Raw genomic sequence first — 12183 nt, forward strand, 5'->3', positions numbered from 1 at the left:
AGATCATGGAAGACTATCCTACTCGTCCAACGAGGGATCGCCTAGGTAAGTAAGTAATGACAGTGTAGACTCAGATAATCCAGTTCAAAGCAAGTAATGTGGATTATCTGCTTTGAAAATCTGGATTATATGGCAGTGTAGAATGGGCCTTACTTGCAGCTGAAACTTTCCCCCTTCATATTTTCAGAAAACGCCGGGCTATATACAATTGGAAAACGCTAGGCTATATACCACTTATGTAAAAGAATTTCAGAAAGGACAACAGGAGGAACAGAATGCCATAGAAGAGCAGGAGGGCCTCTGCTGCTATTGAATGGTCTGGTTGGATTGCAGCATGATCAAAAAACAAGTGTTATGAACAGCTGGTGAAATGCAATGAAAGAGCTCTTTGGGAGCATTTAACATTCTGCTGTCCACTGATAGAGGATTGTACTTGGGGAATTTTTGTCTGGTTACTCATTCCTCAAGTACTACACATGTATACATTTGTATTTGTGACTTGCTTTCAGATGTCAAATACTTCCAAGTAATATGTTTTTATTGTAGTTGGTCATACCCCACCCCGCTCAGAGATGCTCCTTGGGTTTCTTCAGCTGAATGATTGAAAAGATTGCAGTTGGAAGTAGTAATAAAGTGGTAGCGAGCAACATTGGGCAGAACCACAGCCACGTTTTATTGACTGTGTATAACTATGATCAGAAAAGGAGTGGAAAATATATGCAGGGAGCCACTTAATGTATCAGACCAAATGCTTGGGACAGTTACAAGATAAATGCCCTTGGCCAGAAATGGGGAGAGGTGAAATATTTCCATTGTTAAGATCAAAAGAATTTATGGTGCCTGTCGATTTGGCTTTGGTTAGACCACACCTGGAATACTGTGTCCAGATCTGGGCCCCACAATGTAAGAGATATATTGACATGATGGGAGTACGACTGGAATGATCAATGATCTGAAGACCATGCCTAGGAGGAGCAGCTTCAAGAGTTGGACATGTTTAGGCTGCAGAAGAGAAGGTTAAGAGGAGACTTTGGGCCCTTCTACACAGCCCTATATCCCAGAATAACAAGGCAGAACATCCCACAATATCTGGTTTGAATTGGGTTATCTGAGTCCACACTCAGATCATGTGGGATTTTCTGCCTTGATATTCTGGCATATAAGGCTGTGTGGAAGGGCCCATGATTAGCATGTATAAATATTTGAAAGGTTGTCATAAGGAAGAGGGAACAGGCTTGTTTTCTGTTGCCCTGGAGACTAGAACTCACAGCAATGGATTCAAATTACAAGAAAGAAGATTCTGCCTGAAAATTAGTAAGAACCTCCTGACCATAAGAGTTGTTCAGCAGTGGAACTCTCTGCCTCAGAGTGTAGTGGAAGCTCCTTCCATGGAGGCTTTTAAACAGAGGCTGGATGCTCATCTGTCGGGGATGCTTTAATTGTGTTTCTCCTGTGTGGCGGTGGGGGGGGGGGGGCATCTAGTCTCTTCCAACTCTATGATTCTATTATTACAGTTATCAATGCCAGACTGCCCTTCCCTTGATGGCTAACTGCATAGACTTCCATAGCAGTTCTAGCTGTCTATGCCAGATATCCTCAAACAGCAGTCTTCCAGCTGTTTGGCCCTCCAATACCCAAAAACCCTGGCCAGCTGGTCAGGTATTCTGGGAGTTGGAGGTCCAAACAGCTGGAGGGCTGTAGTTTAAGGATGCCTGGTCTATGCACTTAAGATCTATATATGAAGACTTTCCATTTGGATTGGATCTTGATTCTACCTATGAGACGCTAATGAGATGTTATAGTTATGTTTAACTGATTGCTTATTATATCATTCTTTTTAACTGTTTTAAAACTCTTTTTATGATGTTGAGCATTGAATTTTGCTATTGTTAACTGCTTTGAGTCACCCAAGGGCTGAGAAAAGTGAAGTAAATAAATAAATAAATAATTTGTGCCAGATATATTACATTAGACATGTACTCTTTAACATCCAGAGTACGTGTCTAATTTGATTTAATATTTTAAAATATTAAAGAAATCCAAAAAGTAAATCTTTATTTTGTGACTTTCTATAAGGGATAGAAAGTCACAATTTTACAATTTTCATATTGGGACCCGAGCACCCATAAACTTGGTATTAATATGAGGTCCTGGGGGAGCCCCCGGTAGTGCACTGGGTTAAACCGCTGAGCTGCTGAACTTCTGACAGGAAGGTTGCAGGTTCGAATCTGGAAAGTGATGTGAGCTCCCGCTGTTAGCCCCAGCTTCTGCCAACCTAGCAGTTTGCAAACATGCAAATGTGAGTAGATCAATAGGTACTGCTTTGGTAGGAAGGTAATAGCACTCCATGCTATCACACTGGCTACATGACTTTGGAGGTGTCTATGGACAACGGCAGCTCCTTGGCTTAGAAATGGAGATGAGCACCAACTCCTAGAGTTGGACGCGACTGGACTTAACGTCAGGGGAAAACCTTTACCTAGGAGGTCCTGGAACCAAATCCCACTGGATATCAAGGACTGATTGTTAGTTGCTTCAGTTTAAAATAACTGAATTTGTTGAAGTTTGTCCACAGAACTTATGGAAGGTTCAACTAATTGTTTTGAAAATATTCTAACATGAATATTATGTTTGTTACACCATTGTAAACAGTCTCTATGTGTGTGTTTCCCAGGCTTGTGTATTTATACTTGATAGTTTGTTATTCTCATTATTATTTTAATTGGTACTTTTGCCGAAGTTTATAGCAATAGGACATCTTTATATTATCAGTTTAAAATAAGCCATTTCAATGGTTGTGGTTTTTTCACTGCATCTGGTATGTTGAACTCTATGTTGTGCTCTGTATTAATCTTCTATTTTTGCTTTCATTCTTTCTTTAAAAGGAGGCATTCATAACACAGCTTGCGTGTTTTGGCACCAAAGGTGTATATTTCTTGCCTTGAGTCTCTTATCAGATTTTACTTCTAAGGAAATTGAGGAATATGTTAGCACCTGCGTGCCATTTGCTCAGATCAAAATGATTTAACTCCACCTTGCAAACTAGCATATTTTTCTATTAAAATGACAGCCCTGTCACTTTCTTGTTATGAAATGGAACCTGCAGTTAAGATTTTATGAAGATGCAGATGGGCTTGACTTAAATCTGACCTTTTTCAAATTGTAGATCTGAATTAATTCCACAGGATGATGCTATTGTGATTGCATTAACACCACAAATGTCATGGTAGACCATCAGATACTTGTGAAGTTCAGGAGCCACGAGAAAGAGATTAAAACTATATTTACAACCTTTAATTCTCCTCTGACCTTTGCAGAATACAGTTTACACTCCAAAGAAATAGGCTGTCTGCTTGAATAGCAGCAAATAAAATTCAAGCAAAACCTTTGCGCATGGTTTTCTCTAACACTGGCTTACAGAATTTCTTTCCTTTTTAATTTTGTTCTCCCTGAAGTGTAATTCCCACAAAAGGCTCCCAGAAATAAGGGACGTCCAGGTTCAGTGACATGTGAAGATGGATTTAAGATGTCCATTCACTACATGTCTTTATTTTATGTTGCATTCATAGTATTGTAAGGAGCCACGATGGTGCAACGTGTTAAAATGCTGAGGTGTGGATCTTGCTGACGGAAAGGTTGGTGGTTTGAATCTGCAGAATGGAGTGAGCTTCCATCGTTAGCCCCAGCTTCTGCCAACCTATCAGTTTGAAAACATCCAAATGTGAATAGATCAATAGGTGCAGCTCCGGCAGGAAGGTAATGGCGCTCCATGCAGTCATGCCAACCACCTGACCTTGGAGGTGTCTACAGACAATGCCGGCTCTTCAGCTTAGAAATGGAGATGAGCACCACTCCCCAGATTAGGAGTCGACTAGACTTAATGTCGAAGAGAAACCTATACCTTTGCTGTTGCAAGAATGTTATCAAAGTCATGAAGAATCAGAGTGATTTCTGGATGCATGTGGCAATATTGCTGAGCCTTGTTTCTAGAAAGTTCAGTTCTGTCCCTTATCTCTGTTTGATATAACTTTAAACCACTTACTCTTTGGGAAAAGTCAACCTGCTCCTCTTAACATTCCAAACAGTTCAGATTCAGATAAGGACTGTGGACAAGTGGAGATTTCAACATTCGCATTTCAAAATCTTTAATATGTTTGAACCTCTGTTATGAAAGTTTGTGTGTGTGGAAACTGTAAGTGAAATATTCTCCAGGGGTTTGTCTATAATATGGACTAAAAATTGTACTCACCCCATAGGCAGTGATACTGACACACAATGTTCTTGACATTTTGCTTGCAATGCGGTTGTTTGGACTAATCCGATTTTAAAAACCCTTGCCTTTTAACCTGCAGCTTTTCAGAAAATCTGGATTTTTGGTGTATGGCCAGCTATCCAGACAGCATCGCTTCACTGTGGAGTTGGATGGAAAGGTTAACAGTGGGTGGAATTGGTGGGCAGAAGTGGTCATTCCCACTAGGAAGTGGCTCTTCTCTGGGTTGATTTTTATTGTTTGGAAAGAAGGTTAGGTTCTTACTGGGGGAAAAAATAAAATTGCTTTATGTTACATTCTGTGATAACCATTGCTCTGTGTCTAACCTTCTATCTTTGAGCAAGGTTCTGGTAATGGTGCCCTTTCAAGATCAAGTAGTCTTTGAGGACACTGTTCACACTGGTCAACAGACCTTTTGGTGCCTTAAAGCAGAGGTCCTCAAACTTTTTAAACAGAGGGCCAGGTCACAGTCCACCAAATTGTTGGAGGGCCAGATTATAATATGAAAAAAGTATGAATAAATTCTTATGCACACTGCACATATCTTATTTGTAGTGCAAACAACACTTAAAAACAATACAATAAATAAAATGGAGAACAATTTTAACAAATATAAATTTACTAGTATTTCAATGGGAAGTGTGGGCCTGCTTTTGGTTGATCAGATAGGATTGTTGTTGTGTTCTTTCAAGTCGTTTCAGACTTAGGTTGACCCCGAGAGAGGGCTGGCTAAATGATGTTGGAGGGCTGTTTTCGGTCCTCGGGCCTTAGTTTGAGGATCCCTGCCTTAAAGGTTAGACTGTTTCTATTTGAACTGCTGGTTACAAACATGGCACTGTTTTTCCATATGCCAGAACATATGCCATTTACCAGTCACCATCTGCTTTCCCATAGAAAATCTTAATAATTACCGTATATGTGGCCCTAAGAGAAATGTATTGTTTTGTTTGTGATTGGGCTGTGTTATTTGCATATGTCCCAAATTTGAGCTGTGGTCTAGTTTTGAAATAGAAGCAATTTATATTAGTTGTGAATGCCTTTTGCCAGGAATGGACAAGGACATTTCCATTATCCCTTTCCCCATGGTGCCTGCAGTTTCAGCACCAGATCTGCAGAGGTAAAGAGAAATGTGAGTTAGGGCCCTTCTAGTCAGGCCCTGTATCCCAAGATCTGATCCCTGGTTTTCTGTTTATTATCTGGTAGTGCGGACTCACATAATCCAGTTTAAAGCAGAAAACCTGGGATCCGATTCTGGGATACAGGGCCTGTCTGGAAGGGCCCTTAGATGGAAAATGCATAGGCTCAACAGCATCAAAAAGCACATGCACTCACTAGGTAATCTGTGTTCAGATGTTCATCCAAGCATGCAGCTGCAGGGATAATACCATTGGTAGGAACTTCATAGACTTCTTCTTCTTGGGCCAGTTCAAGGCATTTTTGAGCTGGATGCCACAATAAGATCCCCTTAGTCCCCATTGTATGTATGGATGCTGACTGGACTGTGTCTTATAATAAAGCTGAATGGTGGGAAGGTTCAGCAGGAACCTTTAGAGCAGAGCTTTTCAAACCTTTCATGCTGATGACATGCTTTTTCTCCAAGCATCATTTCACAACACGGTCATTCAGTATTAGTGGCAATTCGATGGATAAGCCAATCCTAGAAGAGGGTATATATATTCAAGATATATTATTTATATAAATAAAATGTAATGTTAGTTTGTGGGATTAGCATAACTCAAACATCAAATTTGGACACAATACACCTATCAGCCCAATGAGTGATCATCACTCATAAAACACTGAAAAACACAGCAGAAGAGACTTAAAAAGCCAAAAAAACAAAAACAAAAACAAAACATTACAATGCATGTGCATAACCACGCACACACATATATGCAAACACAGATATATAAACATATACACAAATATAGACACACACAAAACACATGCACAGACTGGGCCACAGCAACAGCTAGTATATTATATAATTACTATATGTAGAGAGAGAGAAAGAGAGTGAGTTTCATATCATCTTTACTGTATAAAGAAGGTTTGGATTTTTTTTCCCTTTAGAGTTCTTATGTACTACAATTAATTATTGTCTAGTTTCCTCTATAACCACTCCATATGGTTCATCACAGACATCATTGCCAACAGATCCCCCCCCCACTTAATTGGAAACTTATCCAGTTTAGTGGTAATTACTGCAACCCAGTCAGCAAATTGTGCAAATAACCTCACAGCCTCTGAGGATGCTTGCCACGAATGCGGGCGAAACGTCAGGAAAGAATGCTTCTAGAACATGGCCATACAGCCCGAAAAGCCTACAACAACACTGTGCAAATAATAACTGCACCTACAAATAAACAACACCAGCACTTCCTTAATGCCAGAAGGAGGTTGGACTAGATACCCTTTGGGGATGCCTTCCAACTCTAGTGAAGTTCAGACTGCCTGGGGTCCATTCAGGTCTCCTCTTGTGGTTTTTGAACTGAGACTGAATGACCATCTGTTGGGAGGGCTTTGAATGTGTCTACTTTCCAGACAGCCTTTGTTTGTGGGTGCAGGGCGAGTGGGGAGTATGTGTCATGCGACACACCTGTGGACCACAGGCAACACACTATTATCGAAGGCTTTCATGTCCGGAATCACTGGGTTGTTGTAGGTTTTTTTGGGCTATATGGCCATGTTCTAGAGGCATTTCTCCTGACGTTTCGCCTGCATCTATGGCAAGCATCCTCAGAGGTAGACCTCACTACCTCTGAGGATGCTTGCCATAGATGCAGGCGAAACATCAGGAGAAATGCATCTAGAACATGGCCATATAGCCCCAAAAAACCTACAACAACCCAACACACGATTGTATCCCGACACAGCATTCGGAAAGCTCTTCTTTAGAGAATGGTGCTGCTGCCTTGCCATAGGTTCACTTTGCCTAATGGTAGTTCTAGGCCTACATACTTTCTTCTGTGTACCAACTTTCTATACATAAGTGAAATCTGCAAATGGCTAAGTGTGCACTGGTGGATGATGAAAGTGATGATAATAAAAGGAGCTAATAATATGCAGTTTTCACATAGCAGGCTATTGGCAGAATTGTGTGGGGTTTTTAATGGAAAAGAGATCTTGACTTCCCACATAATAAGAATGCAAAGTGAAGGCCAAGAACAGACATTCATCTCAGATTTAAATATTTAGCATTTTCGCACGTCTGTGACTACCTGAGAAAGTATTGCGTTTAGATGGGATTTAGAACTTTGACATGCGGCTGATATTTGCATAGCGTGACAAATATCAAACTGACATTACGCTGTCTCATTTGATGACTCCCAAATGTCAGAGTGCAGGAACTTGTGTGTGGGGACCTCAATATCTTTAGATAGTGTCAGTTTAAAAGACACTTACATTGACATGTTTTTTTAAATAAAAAATATTAGAATGTATGAAATGAATTAAACAAAGCATATTTTTAAAAAAGAAAGAAAGGGGGGCTGCTGAAAATGCAATGGGAGGAAAAGTTTGCCTGGAATGAAAGAACAAGGAAAGTTTGGGACTAGTTTTCAGACAAGAGTAATGCCTCACTTTTGACAGCCACTCTTTCTCTTTATCTTCCTATTTCTTTTGGTGCCTGATCATATTCACAGCCCTATCAATGGCCATATATTTCTTCCAAACCGGCTGCGTGAAATCATGAAAGATTGTATCAAGGCACAACATTTATGGGGACTTTGTTACATGAGGCTGCAATTTCACATCATCTGCTTAATATCTTAGGGAACATTGTTGGAGCATGTAAAGAAATCAGTTATTGTTTGTGTATCAACCGTAAAATAAGATACACGAAGCTGAGTCACTGAGCTACACCTGGAGAGATTGCCGAGCCTGGGACTTTTGGATACTGTTACATTTTTCAAGCTTGAGCTATGCAGATGCTTAGAAAAAAGCTGAGAGAAGCACAGAAAGACAGAGTTTGGAGTGTACTCTTGCTTCATGAGCTGCTGAAAGAGATTGGAAATACTATTTTAAATCTCATAAAAAAGACATTGTGTGAGTCGATGCAATGGATCACATGATTATAAATATGTTGTTCTGAATTACGAAAAGTAAACGACTTGTTATTTACTGTTCATCTGCAAAGCATATTTTCTTTCTCTGTGGGCTGATCAAACATGAACTATGCATGATTTTCATTTTGTCACAAACTTTACTATGTGAGTCTGCATAACAAAACCATTTTCTTCAATACTGGATTGAAACTGCATTAAATGGCCAATGTTGATGGGGCCTAACTAGCATAGGGACATAGTTTTGTACAATTATGACACTTCGGCAGTCCACTGTCCTGTAGATACATTTTTGGATGGGCCACTTTTGACAAATTATGTTAGATATTAACTTAGAAACACCCCATAGGGCGCCTTTACATTGTTTTACCTATACAAATAAATATAACTGCATCATTGATTGTTCCAGCTTCCTGGCACCCATGGCTCCCCTTGTGTCTCCGGTGGCGCAATGGGTTAAACCCTTGTGCTGATGAACTGCTGACCTGAAGGTTGACAGTTTGAATCTGCAGGATGGGGTGAGCTCCCGCTGTTAGCCCTAGGTCCTGCCAGCCTAGCAATTCAAAGACATGCAAATGTGAGTAGATAAATAGGTACCACTTCGACAGGAAAGGCATATGGCACACCAAGCGATCATGTCGGTCACACGAACAGGAGGTGACAACGCAGGCTTCTCGGCTTGAAAATGGAGAACAGCACCTCCCGCAGAGCCAGAGATGAGCACTGCCCCCAAAGCTGGAAATGAAAGTAGAAGCCTTTGCCTTTGTTTGTGGTTGTGTGTCTCACTTGCAACAAGGCATTGAATGTTTCTGGTATCTGTTTACACTGTAATCAGCTCTGAGTCCCCATGGAGAGAAGAGCAGAATATAAATGAAGTGTCATTGTTGTTGTTGTTGTTGTTGTTTCCTATTTTTCTTCCTTCAAATTTTACTTCATTTTCCAATATAAATCATGCCTCTTGAGATCCAGAAACATCTGACTATTGCCTGTTTGCATTTAAAATTGCACCTTTCAGAGGTTAGGATGACAAATCCACCAGTCTTCCAACTGTCAGTTGTTTGCCGCAGTTGGCAATCAGATGTGTTTCATGCTCAACAAGCCATAGAATAAACCAACAAGAAAGCAAGCATTATTTCTCAGACTTTTTGGAGAGGGAAGAAAGAAGACAGTAACTTGGCATTGGATATAATGACAGGCAAAGGATAGAAGAACCATGGATTGTGCAGTTGTTCCCATTTTCAGGAGGAATCCCGGAGGCCACTGGTTCTTTCCAAATAAGCCAGAGGTATGGTTCTCACCAAAGCGATCTGGCCACAACTATTACAGTATGAAACAAACATTTTTTCCTGTTCCTGATTTGAAAGTGTTATTTCCTGTTTAATTGTAGGGTACTTACTTTGAAACTAGTTGCTATACCCCAGAAACTTTGTTTTTGTAGTTGACACAAACAATGTTGAATTAGTTGAGACTCTATGAGATATTCACTGAGAAATGACAGCAAAATATGCTGCAGAATGCCCATCAAAAACAAAGTTTTTGCAGTTTAATAAACCTTTTCCATGTTTTTATGATCGAACCAATTAGGAAATGGCATTTACAACCCAGGAACAAAAAAAGTATTACATAGTGTTATTTTAATACACATGTCAAAAGGAATCAGTTCTGAAGACCGCTTTCACAGCAGTAGCGCACATCATGTATGATAATAGCCACTAGCTATTCCAGACTTATATCGTAACCTGAGGGATCGTGGTACGGTATAACAGCTGCTAATTGGAAATGTAGGAATGTGTCCTACAATAAAGAGAAACCATCTAACAGGACAATGGAAAAAATGAATATGCAAACTTTGTGCCACGCACAAGAATATTTAAAACACTGCATAGTATTATCTTCAGGCTATGCATATGTCTATATGAAGCATAAATGAATTTTATGTTTAGAATATTCATTATGTATGTATGTGCAAATACAGCTATTCCAGAACTTAAAACAAATCCAGATCACTTCTGGACCCAAGGTATTAAACTTGTACTGGATCCTAGAAATGTGTTAGGCTATATTGCCATGTCCATCCATGACTCAAGAGTGCCCTATATTCTAAACCACATTGATCATATTTTAATTGCCTTTCCTTCATCCAATGGAATGCTGGGATCTGTAGTTTAATGAGTTACCAAGGCTGAATGATTACACTAGATGTCTCTAACAAAGAATGCTGTTTTTGACTGAACTACAGATTCCAAGATGCTGTAAATCAGTAGTTCTCAACCTTTTTTTTTTTTTTTTTTTTTAACCAGGGACCACTTAACCAGAGGCCACACTCCAACATTAGTACCAAAAGGCTTACGAATCAGTTTTTGGTCAACTTTAGATTTGGTTTGATAATTTGGGGTGCTGATTCAGAAAATTGCATTGGAGAGACCACATCAGCTCTGGTTTCTGATCCAGAACATATGCCATCCAGTAGTCACCATCTGCTCACCCACAGAAAACCATATTTAATAAGCTTTGGCACTATAAGAGAGACTAGTCACAATGGTGTAGTAACTGCGAGGCCATGGGCCATATTTTAGTTCTTGTGAACCACTGGTGGTCCACGGACCACAGGTTAAAAACCACTGCAGTAAATGACCGAAGTAAGGAACTAGGACGCGGAACAATGGCTTCAAATTACAGGAAAGGAGATTCCACCTGAACATTGGGAAGAACTTCCTGATTGTGAGAGCTGTTCAGCAGTGGAACTCTCTGCCCCGGAGTGTGGTGGAAGCTCCTTCTTTGAGGCTTTTAAACAGAGGCTGGATGGCCATCTGTTGGGGGTGCTTTGAATGCGATTTTCCTGCTTCTTGGCAGGGGGTTGGACTGGATGGCCCATCTTGTATGATAATAGCCACTAGCTATTCCAACTCTATGATTCTAAAGGTGCATCTGTACTGCATAATGCAATTTCACGACCCAATTTCAATTGCTACGGGCCAAAGCTATTGTGGAATCCTGGGAGTTGTAGTTTTACAAGGTCTTTAGCTTTCTCTGCCAAAGAGTGCTAGTTTTTAACCAAAACTACAACTCCCATGGCTCCATAGCATTGGTGTATAACTACATTAACTCTCTTGTGCAACAGATTGCAACTGTGTGGTTTAGATACACTCTCTGAATGCAGCAACACCCAACAAAACCACAGTTTGGGGCCCCTTCTTTTGCGGTAAGTCATATCAGGACCAAGTGTGTATGTGTTGAGGAAAAACCTTATGGTGTTGATTATTATGTACAGCTGGTAATGTAGGTCAACCAGCAAGCTTGGACCACACCCAATGGGGTATACCTGTATGGGTTTTTTTTTAAGACTACAGTGTGGGTGAGCTTTTTCTCTGAAGAGATCTATGCTCAAAGGCTTTGCTCTGGGGAGCAGCATGGAGAAGCTACTCTGAAGGAGGCTATGGTGGAATAGCCATTTACTCAAGGTTTAGTTTTGCTCTCTCATTTGATGTAACATGAAGATGCCTTACAATGACTATGTAAGTTTCTTGCACTGTTTGATTTTTGTATGCAACATTACAAATGTATGTTTAATCTCTGATTTATTTATTTAGCGTGTCATCAGCAACCATACCATTGTATTATATTTCTAACCGAACAAAACAAACAGATAAAAAAACACACAAATTTTGCAAACTTGGTAGTTGATTTAATGTCCTTTGACTAGTATCTGGCCACTTGGAGTGCCTCTGGTGTTGCCGCAAGAAGGTCCTCCATTGTGTATGTGGCAGGGCTCAGGTTGCATTGCAGCAGGTGGTCTGCGGTTTGCTCTTCTCCGCACTCGCATGTCGTGGATTCAACTTTGTAGCCCCA

The sequence above is a fragment of the Anolis sagrei genome, chromosome 4 (assembly GCF_037176765.1).
Source record: "Anolis sagrei isolate rAnoSag1 chromosome 4, rAnoSag1.mat, whole genome shotgun sequence".
In the NCBI taxonomy this organism is placed as follows: Eukaryota; Metazoa; Chordata; class Lepidosauria; order Squamata; family Dactyloidae; genus Anolis; species Anolis sagrei.